Genomic DNA, 22,327 nt, shown 5'->3' with positions numbered 1-22,327 from the left:
TCCACTAGCTGTAATATTCCAGCCTTCATTGCCATCATCTTAATGCTACGATACATAAACCTATCTCTTCTCATAGAATAAAACATGTAATTATTGCTAATGCCATAACAAGTTTCCTGAACTTAAACTACATATCCATGATGCATTGAGGCATGAAAGCATCTATAGAATCAGCAATGGCTTGCCAATTCACCTCGTGGTCCAGAGTTGTAAACAAATATTCTGAAATACCCAGACAAGATCACATGAGAGAGCAAACAAGAATGTTGCAATATTGTTTTACTGATTACAAGTTGTTCAACAAATAAGTTCGATCCAGGAAGTACTCAAGGTCATTTTAAGTTGTCAGGATGATGAAGAAAGTTTGTTATGAAAGATAGCATCTGCAGAACATCAAGGTAAGAAAGGCTGCTTTGGTAGCTAGGAAATGAAATACAATAACCGGCATATTATTATTATTACTACATAATCTAGAGTTGAAGATTTTTTACATAATAATTTCTGAATATAAAGTTTCTGCCATTCAGCCCAGGCAGAGGTAAGTCGTGTGAAAAGAATCAAGATGGCCTTCAAATCAATTTCAAATTCTTCCAAATCCGCTTAAATTCAGGATGGAGTTAGTAGTTAAGGCTGTGGTGACAAACCCATGGCACAGATGCCACAGGTGGCACACGGAGCCATATTTGGTGGCATGCCAGCCATCAGCTCCGGTGCACATGAGCGTGCCAACTAGCTGGCCTTTTGCCCTTTCGGAGGGCCTGGGGAAGCCGTTTTCACCCTCCCCAGCCTTCAGGAAAGCTTCCAAAGGCTGGGGAGGGCGAAAAACAGCCCCAACAGTCCAACCAGAGGTTCGACAATGAACTTCTGGTTGGGCAGTTTGGGCCATTTTTCTCCCTCCCCAGGGTTCAGGAAAGCCTCCGGAGTCTGGGGAGGTCGTGTACGCATGCAGGGTGGTGGTGGTTTGCATGCGCATATGCAAGTGGGCGTGGAGGATTGAGTGGGCATGCGCACACGCAATTTTGGCATGCTGTAAGAAAAAAGTTCACCATCACTGAGTTAAGGTATTGTACTACATTCAGCTCCATGTTCAGCTATGGAAGTTTACTTCTTTCAGCCCCATCTATTCTCAGGGGTGTGTGGAAGAGGAAATGGAAACTGATCTATGCATGCCGCTTTGAGCTTCAGGATATAAAATACTTAGGCAACAATAAACATGAAAAATTAAAATGTATACCCAAAATATTTCTTGAACTCAGAACATGCATGTTTCATTGTTTTATATTCATCTGGGGGGGGGAGGCAACAGATTTTCTTAATAATAACAACATTGCATAATTGTGATGGATCTCTTTTTTTTGCTTTTTGTATAGTGAAAAAATGCTCAATTAAACATTCTGTAGAACTTGTCTACAAATCTCTGCATTTTCAAAATAAGGATATTGACCCATTTCAAGTTTAAGATATTTTTTTACAGACCGTCACAGCATATTCTTTATATTTATTGTTGTATTGATGTATTGATTTCCACCTAACCTAAACCTTCTTCATCATATGGATGTTATCAGATACATGTTATCAATATGCAGCCCACCAAGCAGTCTTGTTTAGTTTGCTGGTATTTTTTTTAAAAAAGTATTAAATTCACCATGACTACCACCACTGTCCTGAAAAATATGTTGCTGATGGCTTCCAATCTTACTAGCGCTGGTTCTGCTGCGTGGCCACCAAACAGCTGATCAGAGGACCAGCTGTTCTTTTAAATTTATACATGCATTCGTTTCCGCAGCCTCATCCACACTGTCAACTTAATAGCAATAGCACTTAGACTTATATACCGCTTCACAGTGCTTTACAGCCCTCTCTAAGCGGTTTACAGAGTCACCACATTGCCCCCAACAATCTGGGTCCTAATTTTACCGACCTCGGAAGGATGGAAAACTGAGTCAGCCTTGAGCCTGGTGACACTCAAACTGCCAAACTGCAGTCAGCTGGCAGTCAGTAGAAGTAGCCTGCAGTACTGCATTTTAACCACTGCACCACCACAAATGACAATTGTTTCTGGTTATTCTGCCAAAGAAAAAAAATAAAAACAATAGGTAATGCATTTTTTTGTCCAGCTATGGACAGGAGATGTGACATCCAATACTGTCTATGGAATATCTTCTACATAAAAGTTACATAAATATAGGTGGTACCGTGCTCAATAGTAGTAACTGTGAGAGGGATCTTGGAGTTCTAGTGGACAACCATTTAAATATGAGCCAGCAGTGTGCAGCAGCTGCCAAAAAAGCCAACACAGTTCTAGGCTGCATCAACAGAGGGATAGAATCAAGATCATGTGAAGTGTTAATACCACTTTATAATGCCTTGGTAAGGCCACACTTGGAATATTGCATTCAGTTCTGGTCGCCACGATGTAAAAAAAATGTGGAGACTCTAGAAAGAGTGCAGAGAAGAGCAACAAAGATGATTAGGGGATTGGAGACTAAAACATATGAAGAACGGTCGCAGGAACTAGGTATGTCTAGCTTAAGAGAAAGAAGGACTAGGGGAGACATGATAGCAGTGTTCCAATATCTCAGGGGTTGCCACAAAGAAGAGGGAGTCAAGCTATTCTCCAAGGCACCTGAGGACAGAACAAGAAGCAATGGGTGGAAACTAATCAAGGAGAGAAGCAACTTAGAACTGAGGAGAAACTTCCTGACAGTTAGAACAATTAATCAGTGGAACAGCTTGCCTCCAGAAGTTGTGAATGCCCCAACACTGGAAGTCTTTAAGAAGATGTTGGATAGCCATTTGTCTGGAACGGTATAGGGTTTCCTGCCTAGGCAGGGGGTTGGACTAGAAGACCTCCAAGGTCCCTTCCAACTCTACTATTGTATTGTATTGTATTGTATTGCATTGTATTGTATTGTATCTAGCTGCTTTACTATTTATTTATTTTTTTAAAAATTAACTTTGCACAAGGGCTCTGTTTGTAGCTGTGTGCCTTTGTACCAGGAAAGTCTCTGCAATTTTCTTAGGAAGATTTCAGAAGTGGTTTGCTATTGCCTGATTCCTATGGCTGAGAGAGAGGGACAGCCCAAAAGCTTTTATGTCTGAAATAGAACACAGTCTGCTGGTCATCTGGTGTCTATACCAAACTGGCTCTTGTTCATGAGGCCAGCCCTGATTAAAACCAGACATCCAAAGTATGGCTGAAAACTTCTCTTCTAAGTCTGCATTCTGTTCCCTTTTACACACAAAGGTGTAGAAAACAAGCAAATGAAAATTCTGCTGGTGCCAACAGTGGGGTGCATGCTGCTTGATAGAATAGTGTTGGAGACTTTGAAAGCTGTATGGGCTTCTCACCTGAGTATGTTAATAAGGGTTAGGAGGAATAATTTATCCCCAGGATTGGTTTGGACATACTTTCACACTGGATCAGTTTGGTAATATGGATTTGGAAGCCCTTCTTACTCTTAAATCTAAGTTTTCATCTTAGAATTAATGATACTTTATGATGGCAAATAAGGGCGGCTCAGTGGCTAAGACACTGAACTTGTTGATCAGAAAGGTTGGCAGCTTGGCGGTTCAAATCCCTAGTGCCATGTAATGGAATGAGCTCTTGTTACTTGTCCCAGTTTCTGCCAATCTAGTATTTTGAAAGCAGGTAAAAATGCAAGTAGGAAAATAGGAACCACCTTTGGTGGGAAGGTAACAGTGTTCCGTGCACCTTTGGCATTTACTCATGCTAGCCACATGACCATGGAGATGTCTTCGGACAGCACTGGCTCTTCGGCTTTGAAATGGAGATGAGCACTGTCCGCTAGAGTTGGGGACGACAAGCACATGTGTGCACGGGGAACCTTCACCTTTAACTATGATGGCAAATAACCATGTTCTCTTTTATATAAGGAACGAAATGCTCCAAATTTAATAGCAATGTAATATCTTTAATTGAGAAAACAGATGCTGCTTGGTTCAAGAGTCCATTTAATATTAACATACAGATCTTGCAGTTAAGACATGCAGCTACAAGGAAGGCACGAATGCATAATACAGGCATATGTTAATAAATACCCATACTGTATGTAAACCTATATACTTACCAATGCCCTGCATGGGAAGATCTGAAGAATAGTCACATTATGACACATGTTAATATGTCAAATTCTACAGAATAAAATAAGCCATCATTTGGGTTATATTAGCTTACACAGATGGAATCTATTTGGCAAATTATGAAACAGTTTGTTAAGTTTTTACCAGTCTGTTTCCTTCCAAATGAAACGATATTTCTATTCTTAAGAAATGAATTATAACTATTGATTCAACTTTTTACAAAACCAGAGATTCAAATCTTATTAACATCCATCTAGTTTCTTGGCCTTTTTCAACACACTATAAAGGAAGGCATTGACCAGATATTCAAAACATAGTAAAAGGTGTGACGTTAATGGTAAAATTGTATAATGCCAATTTTTAAAATTTTGATTGAAATTTTGGATCACGAGAATGTATTTTATCATGAATAAATATAGCTAGCCCTTAAACACAAAAGGAGAAAACAGCCCTACCTATCAAAAGCAATACCATAAAAGATTATGAATACAAGTCAAAATAGATACAAAAATGGAAAGAGGACACTTATCCACAGTAGATGAGTTCTAATCCCTAGGACCAATACAATACAATACAATACAATACAATAGCAGAATTGGAAGGGACCTTGGAGGTCTTCTAGTCCAACCCCCTGCCTAGGCAGAAAACCCTATACCGTTTCAGACAAATAGCTATCCAACATCTTCTTAAAGACTTAAAGTGTTGGGGCATTCTCAACTTCTGGAGGCAAGCTGTTCCACTGATTAATTGTTCTAACTGTCAGGAAGTTTCTCCTCAGTTCTAAGTTGCTTCTCTCCTTGATTAGTTTCCACCAGATGGATTAAATCCCAGAGTTCTGAAGGAGCTGGCCAACATGATTTCAGAACCTCTGAACCATATATTTCAAAGTTCCTAGAGTCGCAGGGAACTACCAGAGGACTGGAAGAAAGTTGAAGAAATTCCCTTCTTCAAAAAAAAAAAAAAAGGGGGGGGGACATGGATCCAGGAAACTACAGATATCAATGCCTGGAAGATCCTGGAAAAGATAATCAAGGTACAAACATTTAAAAACAAGCAAAGCTATTACTAGAGCTTGTGGGTTTGTCAAAAACAGATCATGGCAGAAATACTTCATTTGACAAAGTGACTAAATTAGTGGACCAGGGAAATGCTGTTGACATAGTATACCTGGACTTCAATAAGACATTTGACAAAGTAGACCATTGTACACCTCTCATTAAGGTAGGAAAAAGTAGGACAGACCGCATCCCTACCAGATAGATTTGTAATTGGCTGACCAACCACTTGTGTAATCTTTAATGGAATTACACAGAGGGAAGCATGCAATGAGGTTCCCAAAGTTTCTGTGTTAGGCCTACTACTCTTCAATATCTTCATAAACAATTTAGATTAAACATGGACATTTTAAAGCCTGTGGGCCACATCCAACCCTTTGACTGTCCCTCTCTCTCTCTCTGGTGTGGAGTTGGTGGCCATCGGGGGCAGCAACAGCCCTTCATAACTGTCCTTCTCAAGTGGCCCCTTGGGGAAATTATTTACCCACCCCTGATTGAGATGAGGGATTAGAAGAGCAACTTGTCAAATTTACAGATGACACCAAACAGGAAGAATAGCCAACACTTTAGAAGATAGGCTCAAGATCCAGAAGGACTTGAATACTGGGACAATTAATACAATTCAGTGGTGAGAAAAGTAAGGTTTTACACTTAGGCAAAAAAAAATCAAATCCACAAGTATAGAATAAGTAGTACCAAACTCAACAGCAGTACTGTGAGAGGGATTTAGGATTCCTAGTGGACAACCACATAAATATGGATCAGAAGTGTGCTCCAGTAAAAAAAAAAAGTCAAAGCAGCCAACAGAGAGATAGTATCAAGATCATGTGAAGTGTTAGTATCACTTTCTACTGTTTTGGTAAGGTCACATTTGGACAGTTTTGGTCACCATGATACAAAAAAGATGTTGAGAGAGCATGCAGAGAACAACAAAGACGATTAGGGAGCTGGAGGCTAAATGATGAATGTTTTCAGGAACTGGTTATGTCTAGTCTAATTAAGAGAAGGACTAAGGGTGACATTAATAGCAGTCTTCCAATATTTGAGGGGCTTTCGCAGAGAAGAGGGATCAGCCCGTTCTCCAACACACCTTAGGGCAGGACAAGAAGTAACAAATGGAAACAAATGGAATCCAACCTGGAACTAAAGAGAAGTTTCCAGTCAATGAGAACAATTAACCATGGAAGTGCTTGCCTCCAGAAGTTATAGGTTATCCATCACTGGAGGTTTTAAAGAAGAAATTGGACAGCCATTTGTCCAGAATGATATAGGGTCTCCTCACTGAGTAGGAGGTTGGACTAGAAGACATCCAAGTTCCCTTCCGACTCTTGTTATTCTGTATTCTGACACTGAAACCTTTATTTAGTTTTAAGACCACAACACATTAAAATGTGGTTGGTTTTAACAATGGTTTGTCAGTCAAGTCATAATGGAGGATGTACATAAACCACAAAGCATGATTATTAGACCATAGTTTTTGGATTCATGCTAAACGCTATGCCAAATGTCTGTATTTTGTGGTACAAATCCCAGACGACAGTCAGGTGTGCCTAAAATATATCTTTGGGATTGATCAGAACAAAAAAAAAGCAAATAAATTTTAGTGCAAGTTTGAAGTCCATGTTGGTGCAAACAAATATTTGTCTATTTTGACATACACAGTGACGGGAACTTGAGCCGTTTGAAGACTTCATTTCAAACTGGCATCACAGCAGAATAAAATTGGCTACCTAAAGAAATAAAACATTAAATTAGCAAGAGGCTTACGCTTCACACAGCAGAAATTACTTTTACTCGTAGCCAGGCAGTCTTTCATTCAAATCTCTAGAACAATGTTTCTCTTCCTTGGCAACCTGGCATGCTGTCTAGGGAATTCTAGGAATTGTAGTCCATTCATCTTAAAATTGCCAAGATTGAGAAACTTTGCTCTAGAGAAAGGTAGGACAGGTTGTACAGAAATGACAAAGAAATAGAAGAAGGAGATCTTGATATTCTTCCATCAGCCAGATATTCTGGCATTGGGGATCTTGTTGTCTCCCAAGCAATCTTTGGTTTGAATTTGGCAGAAGCTATATTCTGTTTTATAGTTTTTGTGTTTTAACCTTAGCAGTTGATAACTCAGGATATCTTTGCAGTGTAACCAAATTTCTCAGTAATCCTTCATGAGAGCAATTTGGCTAAGACCCACACACATTCTACTATTGTCATTTTGGATTGCCCTCATGTGCTACCTAATGACTACCTGATCGAAAGACTATGATTGGAGCTACTGATGGTGGAATGATTACAAGGCTCAGTCTAAAAAAAGGGTATGCGTGTTGCTCCAGAAAGCAAGATGCAGAAACAATAGGTTTAAACTAAAATTTCAAGAAAACTTCAAGAAATACGGTAGGTGTCCTAAAGGTGTTTTTTAAAGAGGCAAATGGACTTTCTTGTTTTTCTTTGATGATACCAGGGATGTGTGGTCAGGGGAGGCAGGGCAGGCAGAGCCTCACCGCTCTCATCATGAAAAAAGAAAAGGGAAAAGGCACTGAGGGGGGCAGAAATCGTCCCTGAGGCCACTCACTTGTGGGGTGCCACAGGGGTCGGTCCTCTCGCCTCTCCTGTTCAACGCATATGTGAAGCCACTGGGTGAGATCATCAGTGGTTTTGGGGTTGAGTACCATCTTTACGCTGATGATACTCAGCTGTATATTTCAACCCCAAACCACCCCAACGAGGCTGTCGAAGTGATGTCCCGGTGTTTGGAAGCCGTCGGGGTCTGGATGGGGGACAACAGACTTAAACTCAACCCCTCCAAGACCGAGTGGCTGTGGTTACCGGCACCTCGGTTCAGCCAGCTGACTCCATCGCTGGCCATAGGGGGCGAACAATTGTCCCCTGTGGAGCGGGCGCACAATTTGGGCGTCCTCCTTGATGCCCGGCTGTCAATGGAGGACCATGTGGCAGCCGTGGCAAGGGGGGCGTTCCACCAGGTTCGCCTGGTGCGCCAATTGCGCCCCCTACTGGACCGGAGTGCCCTGCGCACGGTCACTCATGCGCTGGTGACGTCTCGCCTGGACTACTGCAATGCTCTCTACATGGGGCTTCCCTTGGGACGCATCCGGAGACTGCAGCTAGTTCAGAACGCAGCCGCGCGGGTTATTATGGGAAGTACACGTTACTCCCACGTAACACCTCTCCTGCGTGAGCTGCACTGGCTACCTGTGGCCTTTCGGGTGCGTTTCAAGGTATTGATCACCATCTTTAAAGCGCTCCATGGCAGTGGACCTAGTTACCTGCAGGATCGCATCCTACCACACACATCCCTGCGACCTATCCGCTCACACAGAGAGGGGCTCCTCCTGGTGCCGTCTGCTGGTCAATGCCAGCGGGCGACACCTAGGAGTAGATCCTTCTCTGTGATGGGCCCAACCCTCTGGAATGACCTCCCCCCAGACATTCGAACTACCACCGACCTCCGTTCCTTCCGGCAAAAGTTAAAGACTCACCTATTTCAATCAGCTGGCCTGGCACTTTCTTAGTTTTACCTCCCGGGGATTTACTCATTTTAATTGGGTTTGGGGTTTTAATAAGCTTTTAATGTATTATATTTATTATTCTATGTACAGAATACAACCTCCTCCACCTACGTATTTAATTATTTAACTGTTTTTGTATGTATTTTATAACGTATTTTAGGGACTGTACACCGCCCCGAGTCCCTTTCGGGAGAGGGGGCGGTCTATAAATATGAATAATAAATAAATAAATAAATAAATAAATAAACTGAGGAGCCTCGGGGAATGGGACTGCGCGAGCCGCGATCCCCTTCATGTTGACTCAGGAAGGCGGGGAATGGGACCACGTGTGCAGGACAGAGGGAGGTGCAGGAGGCTCCTCTAGCCTCAGCCTCCCTCCTGCACACGTGGTCCCATTCCCCGCCTTCTGTCGGGTTCTGACGCCGGAGCTCATGGTTCCAGGGCGAATGCGCATGCGCGAGCGGCTCCCTTCCTCGCACTGAGCAACGGCAGGTTTACGGGAAGTTGCTCGCGAAAGCAGAAAGTGCGACGGACTTTTCCGACCGTCAGCTACCACTTCCCTGCCAGCTGGCTTGCGAAAGGACCCTGAAAACCGAGTCGTGGCCGGCGCCTTGTTAAGAATTCCCCGCCTTCCTGATGATGTCACCAGCCTCACCAGCCATAAACCTCACCACACGTCACTGGATGATACCCAGTTGCCTCTTGAAAAACCACCTTTGGGACAACCATAACCTGGATGACTGAGAATCTCCATAGACATCAGGAAATAGATTTAAACTAAGATTTCAAGCGAACAATTGGGGGAGGGGGGAAACTGAATAGTAAAAGCTGTTCAACAATGTAATAGGATGCCTTGGAAGTGATGGCCACTTCTTCCCTATACTAAATGACCATTTGGCAAGGATGTTGAAGTACTAAAGTAGATGCTTTCTTTGGGTTAGATGATAGTCAAAACCCCTTCCTTGAACCCTTATCGCTGTGACAGCATCAAGGTACCAAAAGTTTAAAAATATTTCCTCTTTTTTGGTGCAGTTGCTATGACACTTTCACTTGAGTATAGCACTGGAACAATGAATAAAGAATATATTATCACAAGGATTTTAAATTGGGTCAGGGCATCTTAAAAGCTGTCCACCAAGCTCATATGAGCAACCATCTATCCCAGTTTAGGGCTTACTCTGAGAGAGCACTTCCTAATTTGCACCTGAGAGCAAGGAAGTAGGTCAGAGGTGGTATTCGGCAGGTTCTGACCAGTTGTGGAGAACCAGTAGTAGAAATTTTAAGTAATTTGGAGAACCAGTAAATACCATCTCTGACTGGCCCCATCCCCATCTATTCCCTGCCTCCCGAGACCCAGCTGATCAGGAAGGAATGGGGATTTTGCAGTAACCTTCCCCTGGAGTTGGGAGGGAATTGAGATTTTGCAGTATCCTTCCCCTGCCACGCCCACCAAGCCATGCCATGCCCACCAAGCCATGCCACAGAACCAGTAGTAAAAAAATGTTGAATTCCACCATTGAAGTGGGTTTACCCCTGTCAGATTTGATAGTACAAGCATGCTACAAAAGAAATCTAGAGTGAGTCTAAGCATAGCTGCTATTAGGAATGAAGGAAAACTAAGACCCATATAAAGAAAAAGTCAGGTTGGCTGAAACGGAGGGACCAAATTTGATTGTCCTTCTGTTTGTGCAATTTAACCAGTTTAGTAAAGCAGAAAAAATGGATAAAGTCAATTCCTTTGTAGCCATTTCTCTCCCGTAGAAAACCAGCATTCATGCACATATAGTGATGATAATATTACATATTGGTATACAAGGCTCTGTACTTGAATATCTCTGTACAGTTGTCTTCAACTTACAACCATACATTTAGTGACCATTTGAAGTTACAATGCCATTGAGAAAAGTGACTTACAACTGGTCATCATACCTACAACACTTGAAGCATCCACACGATCTCAAGATCAAAATTCAGATGATTGGAAACCAGTGTGAATTTATGACAGTTGGAGCATCATGTGTCTGCCATTTGGAACCTTCCTGGATAGATTCCAACAAACAAAGTCAATGGGGGAAGCTGGATTTACTTAACATGCTTCCAAAGACATGAGTAACTACACTAATAGAAATAAGCACAGTGATTCATTTAAGGTGTTCCCTTGTCACCTGTACTTTCCATGTAAGCCTGAACAAAAATAAGAAATTTTGATCAGAGAAACAAATTCAATGTTTCTTCAATGTTCTCTTTTAATAAAAAGAAACCCATACGGTTTTTTAATGAAAACATAATATTTTCTTGAGATCTTTGAGGAATGCAAGTGGGTGAATATCCAGGACCAAAATTCCATTGTTGTTTTTTCTTTAGCCAATTTGATTTTATCATGAATATATAATTGTTAGAGGATTCCAAACAGCATGAAATTAAGACTTTTCCCAACCATCTGTGGTTCTCAAAAACGAGAAATGTTCTCTGATAGTATTTCAGTCTGTTTTGTTATAAAATTAGATCTGTTTAAGAAGACTGGGGTCAACTCAACTTTGCCTTTCTTTTTTTTTTTTAACAAAGAATGACTTTGGTAGTAACCACAATATCAAGTAGTCAGATATACCCAATAGTTTTATTTCTTTATTGCAAACAAGCTATCCAAATCATGTAACAAAAATAATGAACATGATTCATATTGCAACTCCAGCTATTCTGTTTCTTCTTTTGAAAAATATAGAATTAAATATATTTAATCTGCCTCTCATCTTATATTTAAGCCAATTTTAAGGAAAAGTTAGCTACTAAATAAACTTTCCTTCCATAGCCATAATGAAAGTAGATAATCTCCAACCTTTAAAAAAACCTTCTGAGTTTCTAGTTGTTTTTCAGACAAAACATTGACCATTAAGGCTCTGAAGATAAGATTTTACCCAACTGCTAATTTCTCCCCTGTCACCTTTATAGCAGGGGTGAAATCCAGCAGGTTCTGGAGAACCGGTAGCAGAAATTTTGAGTAGTTCGGAGAACTGATAGCGGAAATTGTGAGTAGTTCGGAGAATCGGCAAGTGCCACCTCTGGCTGGCCCCAGAGTGGGGTTGGAATGGAGATTTTGCAGTATCCTTCCCCTGCCACGTCCGCCAAGCCAGACCCACCAAGCCACACCATGCCCACCAAGCCACGCCCACAGACCGGTAGTGGAAAAAAAATGAATTTCACCACTGCTTTATAGTCTAAGAAACTAGGAAGAGTCCTTCTCAGACGTTTGTTATGTTCCTTTGGCAGGCTCATCTACCTCTTTGGCCTAGTCTGCTGCTTTCCCTCCTGTCTCTCAAGGCCATTCCCACATTATATTAACATATTTTAAGATCCAGATTATATTACAATATCTAACGTATCATTTTTATGTTCAAAATTTCAACCACAGGATGCCCAAACCAGATGAAGAGAGTAATAGAAGAAGAGAAGGTATGTGTAAGTAGTGGCTTCATCATCATCGTTGTTTTTGATGTTGTTATTAGTTACGAAGTTGTGTGTGACCCATAGCGACTCCATGGACAATGTTCCTCCTTCCTGTCCTCTACCATCCTCTGAAGTCCATTTAAGCTCACACCAACTGCTTTGGTGACTCCATCCAGCCACCTCATTCTCTGTCGTCCCCTTCTTCTTTTGCCCTCAATCTTTCCGATCATTAGGCTCTTCTCCAATGAGTCCTTCCTTCTCATTAGGTGGACAAAGTATTTGAATTTTATCTTCAGGATCTGGCCTTCTAAAAAGCAGTCAGGGTTGATCTCCTCAAGGACTGACCGGATTGATCGTCTTGGTATTACTAAATGGGAAATGAACAAACCAAACAGGGGTGATTTTCCTATAGTTGTATCTTTAAAGAAAGGAACAGAAAATATCTAATGGGACATTGAAATATAGTGCTTGTTTGTCTGGCTTGTTCTGTTAACAGAAAGACTAACAAATTGATTGCTGTTCCACAAAGTGCTTCTAAACAAGGTATTTGAGGTGGGAAGAGGAAAACAAACAGTAAAGACGTCATTCTCGTGAGCTGTGTTGAAATTCTGGGAACATTTATTCACAACAACCCCATTTGGGATACAAGTCATTCCATTACAAGGTTAAAAAGCATTTCATCTGAAAAACAAACAAAGTCTTCAAAAAAAAACCTGCAACCAACTTAATAACCTCTGGCAGGTTGAAATAAAATGAGTTGCTTATCAAGTACAGCTTAAATTGAGCCTGGCATTGGGGAGAATTATCTCTAAATGCAGGGAGCTCCTTTCCTTGTACCTTATGCCAGCTTTGTAGCACTACTCGGAAATCTGATTGTTATAATTGCTGTTTGTTTACTACGACTACTATTACTACTACTAATCAGAAACAAAAACAGCTCTATGAATGCCTTTTGTACATCTAGTACAAGAGCAGGCAATCAAAATGAGCTGCAAATCCGGTTGAACAAATTTATAAACATATAACCATTTTCTTTTAATCATCACTGAAAGAAGTGAGAATATAGTTTCTTATCTATTTTAGGGGGAAAGGAGTTTTCATATTGCCCAGCTTAAGCAGGCCATAGGCATGCAAGATTTACATTTCCTTACTGGTAATGGTTGACATAGAAAAATAAACAACACTCCTTGGGCTGCTCACAAATAACAGAAACTATAAGTGGTTCAAAGGAAGTCATTGCCTACCTGTAGAAAAAGATATTTTTTGTTCTTTTGAATAGAGTTATTCTCTTGACCATGATTTTTATCAATAGATTTTTAAATCAATAGATTATTTATCAATAGATTTCTACCCATAGACCACTGCCTTCCATTGCTGGGTTTCAACCAGGGGTGGATTCCTGCTGCCATTACTACCGGTTCGGTGCCCGAAAAGTTTTGCACGTGTGCACATTTGCACTAAAAATGGTCTGTGCATGTGCACAACATTAAAAAGGGGGAAAATAACACTTTTCCAATGAAGATTGTTCTGCGCATGTGCAGAACAGAAAATCAAGATGGCGCCACCGAGGATAGAACCGGTACAGTCACGTGCCCACCGGAGTTACTACTATTTGGCCAAACCGTACCATACCAGTAGGAACCCACCTCTGGTTTCAATCCCATAATCTCCATGTCCTCTTAAAATAGGATACAACCCACTCCAGTAATGCATCTCCTGAAACTAAGTAAAGTGAAGATTATGAGAATTTAGAATAGAAATAGAATTAATATTGACATCCTGTGCATTGCTGAAGCAGTAGACCTGATATTTTTGTTACTACCTTGTAACACATACACATAGAAACACATGAAACTGCGTTTTGATTTATCTAGCTTGAATGGTGTCAATTGACTATCCTGAGTGAGACACTGTAAGAAAATTGTATTTCTCACTGGATAATTAAGAGATTAAACAGCTTTCCATATTTATATATAAATATGGACAGCCTTCCATATTTATATTCATGTTTGTAATCTAATTAGTGAATGTACTTTTCAAACCCATTTTCTTGACCCATGGATCAAAATTAGTCTAGCAGTGCAAGAATGGACAGTTTTCATGCTAGAGAAAAGCAATATGTCAACATAGATCAGCTCCCTTCCAAAGACATCAAAATCCCTTGATTCAGAAAGATGAGAAGAAGAAGAAATCCTCCTCCTATAACTTAACCCTTGAGCCCCGACTCTCTGTATACCACAGAGTATACCTGCCTTCATTCTTGCCTGCAATAAAGAGATTAATCTTGCTCAGTCCTTGAACCTTCTGCCTAATAAACCAATTCCTGATAAGGGTATAAATTTTCCAGAGAGCCAAAATTTACTGCTGTCTCACACAACAATTTTGTTTTAAAAAGAACGTAGGAAACTTTTACCAGGAAAGGCCATCCATCCATCCACCTCCTTATGCATTGGCTATTCTAGTAACTAGTAACTTCTCTAAACCTTTCATCTTCTCTTGAGATTACAGGAATTGAACAGGAGTGTTTGGCATCAAAACACTGTGTCCTGCAATTGAGCTATGCCCCTTTGAGTACTGTCACAGTACAACATTATAACACCCACAGTAAATACTGCACAGCAGTATTCAGGAGTATAATTATTGGCCAATATTAAAAACACAAACATAGAAAAATATGATAGTTCAGGAAGGCAGCAGTGCCAAAATTGTGATGAAATTATTATTGTATTACTACAAAATAGTTTCAGAAATAACTTAAAGGAGTAAATTAGTAAATTAGAATGTAAATCAAATTCTGTGTGGTGTTATATTAAATGCTGATCATCCCAAAATGAAAGGCTGACATATAAATTAGATAATAGATAAATAAATAAAAAGATAGATAGATAGATAGATAGATAGATAGATAGATAGATAGATAAATAGATAGATAGATAGATAGATAGATAGATGATATATGATAGATAAATAGGGTGTGCCTCTAAATATATTGTTCAGAATGAAAGAGGATATATACAAAGTATATATGTGTCTGTCTGTCTGTCTGTCTGTCTGTCTGTCTGTCTGTCTCTCTCTCTCACGCACAAACACACACACACACAAACTCACTCACTCACTCACTCACTCACTCACTCACTCACTCACTTACTAGCTACTTATTGTCCATCCATGGTTTCTTCATGCATCTTATGGCCAGTACATGAGTGCAGTTTAGCAAGGCATTGGGAACAACAATAGAAACTCAAAATGTCATTTGTTCATAGATAGAGCAGTTAGCCAAGATGCAAGAACTAGACAGACCCGTATGAACATTTTTTGGATTGGCTACAGGAAAGGCTACAACTCAATGCTACACATATGGATCTAAAAATGCCTTGCATTATACAAAATCAAAAGGATACTAAACATTCCTCAAGAACTCAATGGGACTATGGAAGACAACACCAGAAGTCAATTCAAGACAGCCCACACAAGTGGCCATCATGTGCGGTATGTACAAAGTTGATGCACTATTCCATTGCTGTTTTGCATAGGCTTGAACCCTCTCAGCCAGATAACCGCAAGGAATAGAAATGGATACAGATTCAAGAGTAGAACTACCACCTGTCACCTCCACTACATGGATGGCACCTCCACTACATGCTAAGAGTGAATGAAATATTGACCTGACATCAGTGGCAGATTCTGGCCGGTACGGCCTGGTACGTCTGTTCCGGTAGTAGCCAGGAGCAGCAGCCACTGCCCACCCACCTGCGTTCCATAGCTTTTTATAATGTGACTGGCCAATTGCGCATGGGCACACAGCGTGTGGCGCCGCACGACCTCTGCCAAGCAGCTGGGTGTTTCAGGGACAGTGGTGTGCACATGCATGCACAGCGCACATGCAAAACTAGGATGCCCAGCCCCATGTGCAGCGTACCAGTAGTGATGTTGACCGGAACCCACCACTGCCTGACATGGATCTTCAATGAGAACATTGGAAAGTCATTCAGACTGGAGAAGTGTGGCCAGATAGTAGTCAAGAGAGGGAAGGTAATTAAGACTGATGGATCATATAGTAGACATACCAACCTGTTACAAGTAACTTGGTATCCTACAGTCATATGGGAGCCACAATGAGGAGGTAAGGAAGATAGCAATATCCAAATGGGAAGAATAGCATCAATACCATCAACATGTATGCCTTGCCTTTCATCACAAATCCTGCCAGTATAGTGATCTGGCCAAGGGAGGACATGGAAGCTGCTAAAGATGAGCTGCTGAGAGAATGCCTGAAGCAGCAGCAGACATGGGAGGAAGTACAAGCAAAGGAAATGCCGTGGCAATATAAGACCTTGCATGGGATATATCGTTGACAGCTGAAGAGGCAGGCAATGGGAAAATCATAACAGTGGCCAGAAAAGGTTGGGCTAAAACACATTATTGAGGCAGTGATCATAACAGCACAAGAACAGGCACTAAACACAAGGTCCACATGAACAGGGTTCAACCACATTAGACAGGACCCAAGGCAGAGGTGGTATTCAGCCACTTCTGACCAGTTTCGAGAACCGGTAGTGGAAATTTTGAGTAGTTCGGAGAACCTGTAAGTACCACCTCTGACTGGCCCCGCCCCATCTATTCTCTTCCTCTCGAGTGGCAGGAGGAAATGGGGATTTTGCAGTAACCTTCCCCTGCAGTGGAGAAGAATGTAGATTTCACAGTATCCTTCCCCTACTATGCCCACCAAGCTACACCATATCCACGAAGTCACGTCCATAGAACCGGTAGTAAAAATTTTTGAATTCCACCATTGACCCAAGGTGACCACTATGCAGAGAGTTTCCAACACCAATACAGGGTGTAAGATACAGGCAGAAACCACATACATTGAATGGCACAAGAAAGCAGCTGGCGCTGTACACAGAAAAGACAAAATCATGGAATGTGGCCGAAGTACATGGATTGTGTATGGATCTGTATTTAATACTACACTTACTTTTAGACATTCTGCAAAATGTTGCTTTCACCACAGACTAGTAATGAATAGAGCAGATCATCTGGGTTCTTACCTAATTCCATCCTCCAAGGCAATTGCTAAGGTGAAGGTCTGAATTTCAAAGAAAGAACTGAACATCCTATTTCTTCTAAGGTTTTCACTTTAGTTAGCAGTAACTTTATCTTTCAATGGGAACAGTGCAAACTAAGATTTCTTCTTCTTTCATGAGTAAAACTGTCTACACTGGATATTTTAAAAAACAACAGCATATCATTTTTGTGTTTTTAAAAAATGTATTTGATACCTCTTAACTTGGGTATTGAAGAACAACTTACTTTATAACTTTTGACGAATTTTCTGCAACTCCCAATATCTATTTCATGATTCTTTTAGAATTAACATCATTTTTAATAACTTCTGTCATCAAACAATTTTTAAGACATGGCAATAGTTTAAACTATTTCCTTTGGTTTTACTTAACATTTTTATCACAATGAACCTTATGTTGGTTTATTTGGGAAACCACACAAGTAATCTGACAACACCACAAGATGTGAAAGAGGATTTCAGAGTCAGTACTCACTGGAGAAAATATGGAAAATACATCCAACAGGATTTATCACGTACTAAACTCAGATCATTTACAAATCTAAAAACCAGAGCAGTGATTGACCTGACTTCACCGTCTGAATCTGCCTGTACACTTCAATTCGATATGTTCAGTTCAAAATTGAAACAGACTCACATATAAAACAATCTGTTGAGGATGATCAATCTCTTTCTTTAGAGATTTTAAACAAAGAGCAAGAATGTTTTCTTAGGTATCAAGACATATATCCATAAATTAGATTTCTATATCACCTTTCAGAGTAAAGGCACTATAGAAAACAACTAGAATACAATATGTAAAAGAAATCAATTGACCCAAATGACATATTTTTACAGTCAACATTTTCTCGTCTTCCCACCTAATGTCAGAATACACAAGATAGTTAGGCAACAAAAAATGGCTTAAAACCAATATTGTTGTTGTTGTTGTTAGTTGCGAAGTTGTGTCCGACCTATCGTGACCCCATGGACAATATTCCTCCAGGCCTTCCTGTCCTCTTCCATCCTCTGGAGTCCATTTAAGCTCACATCTACTGCTTTGGTGACTCCACCTAGCCACCTCATTCTCTGTCGTCCTCTTCTTTTGCCCTCAATCTTTCCCAGCATTAGGCTCTTCTCCAGTGAGTCCTTCCTTCTCATTAGGTGGCCAAAGTATTTTCATCTTCAGGATCTGGCCTTCTAAAGAGCAGTCAGGGTTGATCTCCTTTAGGACTGACTGGTTTGATCTCCTTGCAGTCCAAGGGACCCACAGGAGTCTTCTCCAGCACCATAGTGCAAAGGCTCTCAGTCTTCCTTAGGTCCAACCTTCACAGCCATACATTGCAACTGGAAAAACTAATATTACACATTCCAATTATCTTTCTGTTCATGTGAACGATGTGAAAAGAAAGGATTAATCTCCACTCTTCCTGTGCCTTGCAAACATTGAGCATTCTTGCAACTATTATGGCCTTTCATTCTTCATTAACCACCATTAGAGCTGAGTTGTAGGCATTCATTGACTGGAAACCAGGAGGTGGCGTGCCAAGAAGGGTTGGCATTGGGTTGGGAGTTGAACCCAGAGAATAAGACAGAAGCTGGAGCCAATTAAAAGAACTCTCCTCCAGAAAAAGTTCTTGCTTAAAAAAGAGATTTGTATTTCCTGCTGGGAAGAGTCAGTAGGCATATTGTATGGGAAGAACATCTCCACCTAGCTTGTTAAACCATTACTGACCACAAAATGTTCAAATGAATTCTTCTTAACACAGAGAACTTTGGCAAAGTATAATTCTATTAGCAGTACAATTTTTTAATTAATCTGTAGACATATATAATCTTAGCAAAAAAGACATAATGTTGGCCCTTTATTGTCTGAACTGAAAGACAATATGGCTTCCAATACCTACATTGAAGTTGAATGAAATGGCAGAAGAAGCTGAGATAAACATATCTAACAGACCTTCTTCCTCCTATTTCCCCCCAAACAACACCCTCGTAACATGAGTTTGGTTCAGAGGTTCTGACCGGTTTTAGAGAACCGGTAGTAGAAATTTTTAGTAGTTCGGTGAACTGGTAAATACTGCACTGCAAAACCTAGCCCCACCCCCATCTATTCTCTGCCTCCTGAGTCCCAGCTGATTGGGAGGAAATGGGGATTTTGCAGTATCCTTCCCCTGGAGTGGGGTGGGAATGAAGATTTTATAGTAACCTTCCCCTGCCATGCCCACCAAGCCACACCACGCCCACCAAGCCACGCCAACAGAACCGGTAGCAAAAAAATACCTAGTACCTTAACCACTACACTAAATTGACTTTCTTATTCACTTTATTGCTTCCTCAGACTATTACTAGCTATGGAAATATATTAGTATTAATATTTTCCTCATCATTTCTCAGGACAACAAAGACAGCTGGTTTACTGCTAATAATATATAGTCCAAATGGCTACCTATTAAGAAAAGTATACCATTGCCTTACTAATCTCCTTTATCTGTCGTACATTCTTTTATATTTACTTCTAAAGACAAAATAACTTCCCTTAGATTTCCTCCAAGACATGGGAATGTATTCCATTTTGTGACAAGGAATTTTGTTTGCAATGCAAGGACAATTAGGAATGGACTGTGGATTAATTGTGATGTGATAGTGATGATCCAAAAAATTAGACCTTTACCTGCAACTCAGTATACAGCCCGATGCATTGATTTATTTCTTTCACAGAAATGCACGAAAGAGAGGATTCTGAGAATATATGCAAATTGGCACATTGCTGGATGCAAAATATAGCCCTCTGAATAAAGGGAGGGAATACAGGTTGCCCTCGACTTACAGCAATTCATTTAGTGACCATTTGAAGTTACAACAGCACTGAAGCAAGTCACTTATTCACTAAGTCACTAAGTCACTTCACATTTACAACTACATCCCTATAGTCATGTGATCAAATTCAGATACTTGGCAACTGACTCATATTTACGACTGTTGCCCTGTCGCTGGGCCTTGTGATCCTCTTTTATAACCTTCTCACAAGCAAAATCAATGCAGAAGCCAAATTCACTTAGCAACCATATTATTAATGTAAAAATTGCAGTGATTCACTTAGCAACTGTGGCAAGAAAGGTTATAAAATAGGGACAAATTAACTTAACAGCTGTGTTTCGCTTAGCAACATACATTTTGGGCTCAATTGTCATACGTTGAGGCTATCGGTATATTTATTTGTTATTAGAGAAAAACAATACAAGTCTCACGTCTGCCTTTGGTTTATGACTGTTTTCTGTACCGCCAAATTGGAAAGTTCTGTGAACTTTGTATCAACTGAGAATGAAGCTTGTAGGTCTTACCAGACTTATGCTGAATTGTCATGTACATTATTGTATTTACAAGAGAACATTTGGAAGTCAGTATCTGATGAGTGACAAGGTAGTGCCTTGGTAGACGGAGGAAAATGGTTGCTGAGAGATGTGCTTAGTTCAGGAGTTAGTTGATGCTATTAAATCTGGTAAGAGGATGTCAACTGGTGCCCTCAAGTGGGGATTACTGCTATTACATCCAGGAAACGAAAATACAATTTTCACTGCAAAAATAAATAGACCACAAAACATTTTTGTTAAGAATTACAAAATACACAACCCCTATATATTGACAACATAATTTAAATTAAAGTTATCTAACAAAAAAGAAAAAGAAATATGGCTGTGTTGTATTTTTTAAAATTATGAAGATGTATTTTGAAAATATATTGATGGGTTTTCTCGCCAAATTTCTTTTACTTTCACATTTACCATCATTGTCATCTAGATTTACTGGCCATCTGATTCCAGAATGACTCTGGATGCTTTACACTCACTTAAAAAAAACATTTTAAAAAAATCACTTTTTAAATGCCATAAAACATAGTAAATAGTGATAGTAAATAATTTGTTTATTCATTCCTTCATTTATATAGCTGCCCCTCTTAAGCAGCATAATCTTGGGCAATTCACAATACCCTATCATCCAAATATCCTCTAGGTTATTAGAATTTTACAGTCATAGACCAGAGACCAGAACAAACAAAAATGCAAGGAAAAAAATTCTAGAGTAAAATAATAAATAACAGATGAAATCTATGAAAAAATCCAGTCTGCCAATTGTTCATCATCTAACTCTACTAAAATCACAGTCCATAAACTGAGTGGCCCTTAGTCAATTTATTACTAAAAGGGAAAGGAATAAGTAGTATGAAGGATTTGCCACATTTTTTGTATAAAATAGCTATGGTGGGTTTGACACGTGTTTCCAACAAATCCCTAGTGATGCTAGGTTACTATATTTACAAAATGAATGTTAAAATTAAAAGTGTTCTTTTAATCATCAATCCGATCCCTTAGTTTCACTTGGCTACACAGCAACACATTCAAGGGTGGGATTCAGCCGGTTGGTACCGGTTCGGGTGAACTGGTAGCTCTGATGATCAGCTGAGAGCAAATCGGTTTGCTCTGATGATCACGTCAGCTCGGTTGCCCGCCCTGTGCTATACTAACCTATATTTCTTTTGTTTGAAGCCCAGCTGATTGGCACAACGGAGCAGATTGCCGTGCCTCAGCTGTTTTACTCACCAGGGCTGCAGTAGAAGATAAGATTTTGAGTTGTTTTCCAACGCACTATGCGCAAACAGAGCGATCGTTTGGTGCATGTGTGAGCAAAGTGACCACTCAGTGAACCGGTCATTACACCGGTTGAATCCCCCCACTGAGCACACTGCTACCAAACATAAAGACTCTATTCTTGGGGAAAATGTCCTTGGTAATTCCCACCACTAGCCAACTGTTCTGATCCAGTTGCTCATCTGTATTTGCCCTGGCTATTTATTTGCAGTCCAAAAAAGGACAACAAGTCAAACCCAGTTACCTCCTCTTTTATTGCTCTTCCATTGTATGCATTGTGACAAGGGAGAGGAAACATCAAGGTGTTGCAACATTGCCACCATCTTAATGCTAGTAGCATGCAAGATGAAATTCAAAGTAGTCATAAAGCTTTAGATTATTTGTATTTTGGGGCATCTTCTAGACCAAATGCCTATTTAAATCTGAATGATCTATTGGTTTAGGGAATTACACATTAGTTCCAGATGTGGTTATTATACTAGATCAGTT

General features: G+C 40.2%; 1 long non-coding RNA gene across 1 annotated transcript; it reads right to left on the bottom strand.

The window, feature by feature from the left end:
- Window positions 1–9,363: 9,363 nt before the first annotated feature.
- LOC309385711 lies at window positions 9,364–21,975 on the bottom strand. The gene is made up of 3 exons (XR_014174282.1): window positions 21,791–21,975; window positions 20,534–20,766; window positions 9,364–12,491 (listed from the first exon to the last, which is right to left on the bottom strand). It is a non-coding gene; the product is annotated as an uncharacterized lncRNA (long non-coding RNA).
- Between the last annotated feature and the right edge of the window lie 352 nt (window positions 21,976–22,327).

This window comes from Natrix helvetica (genome assembly GCF_964273705.1).
Source record: "Natrix helvetica genome assembly, chromosome: 2".
In the NCBI taxonomy this organism is placed as follows: Eukaryota; Metazoa; Chordata; class Lepidosauria; order Squamata; family Natricidae; genus Natrix; species Natrix helvetica.
Note: the sequence above shows the minus strand (reverse complement) of the source record. Positions and strands in the feature narration are given on the sequence as shown.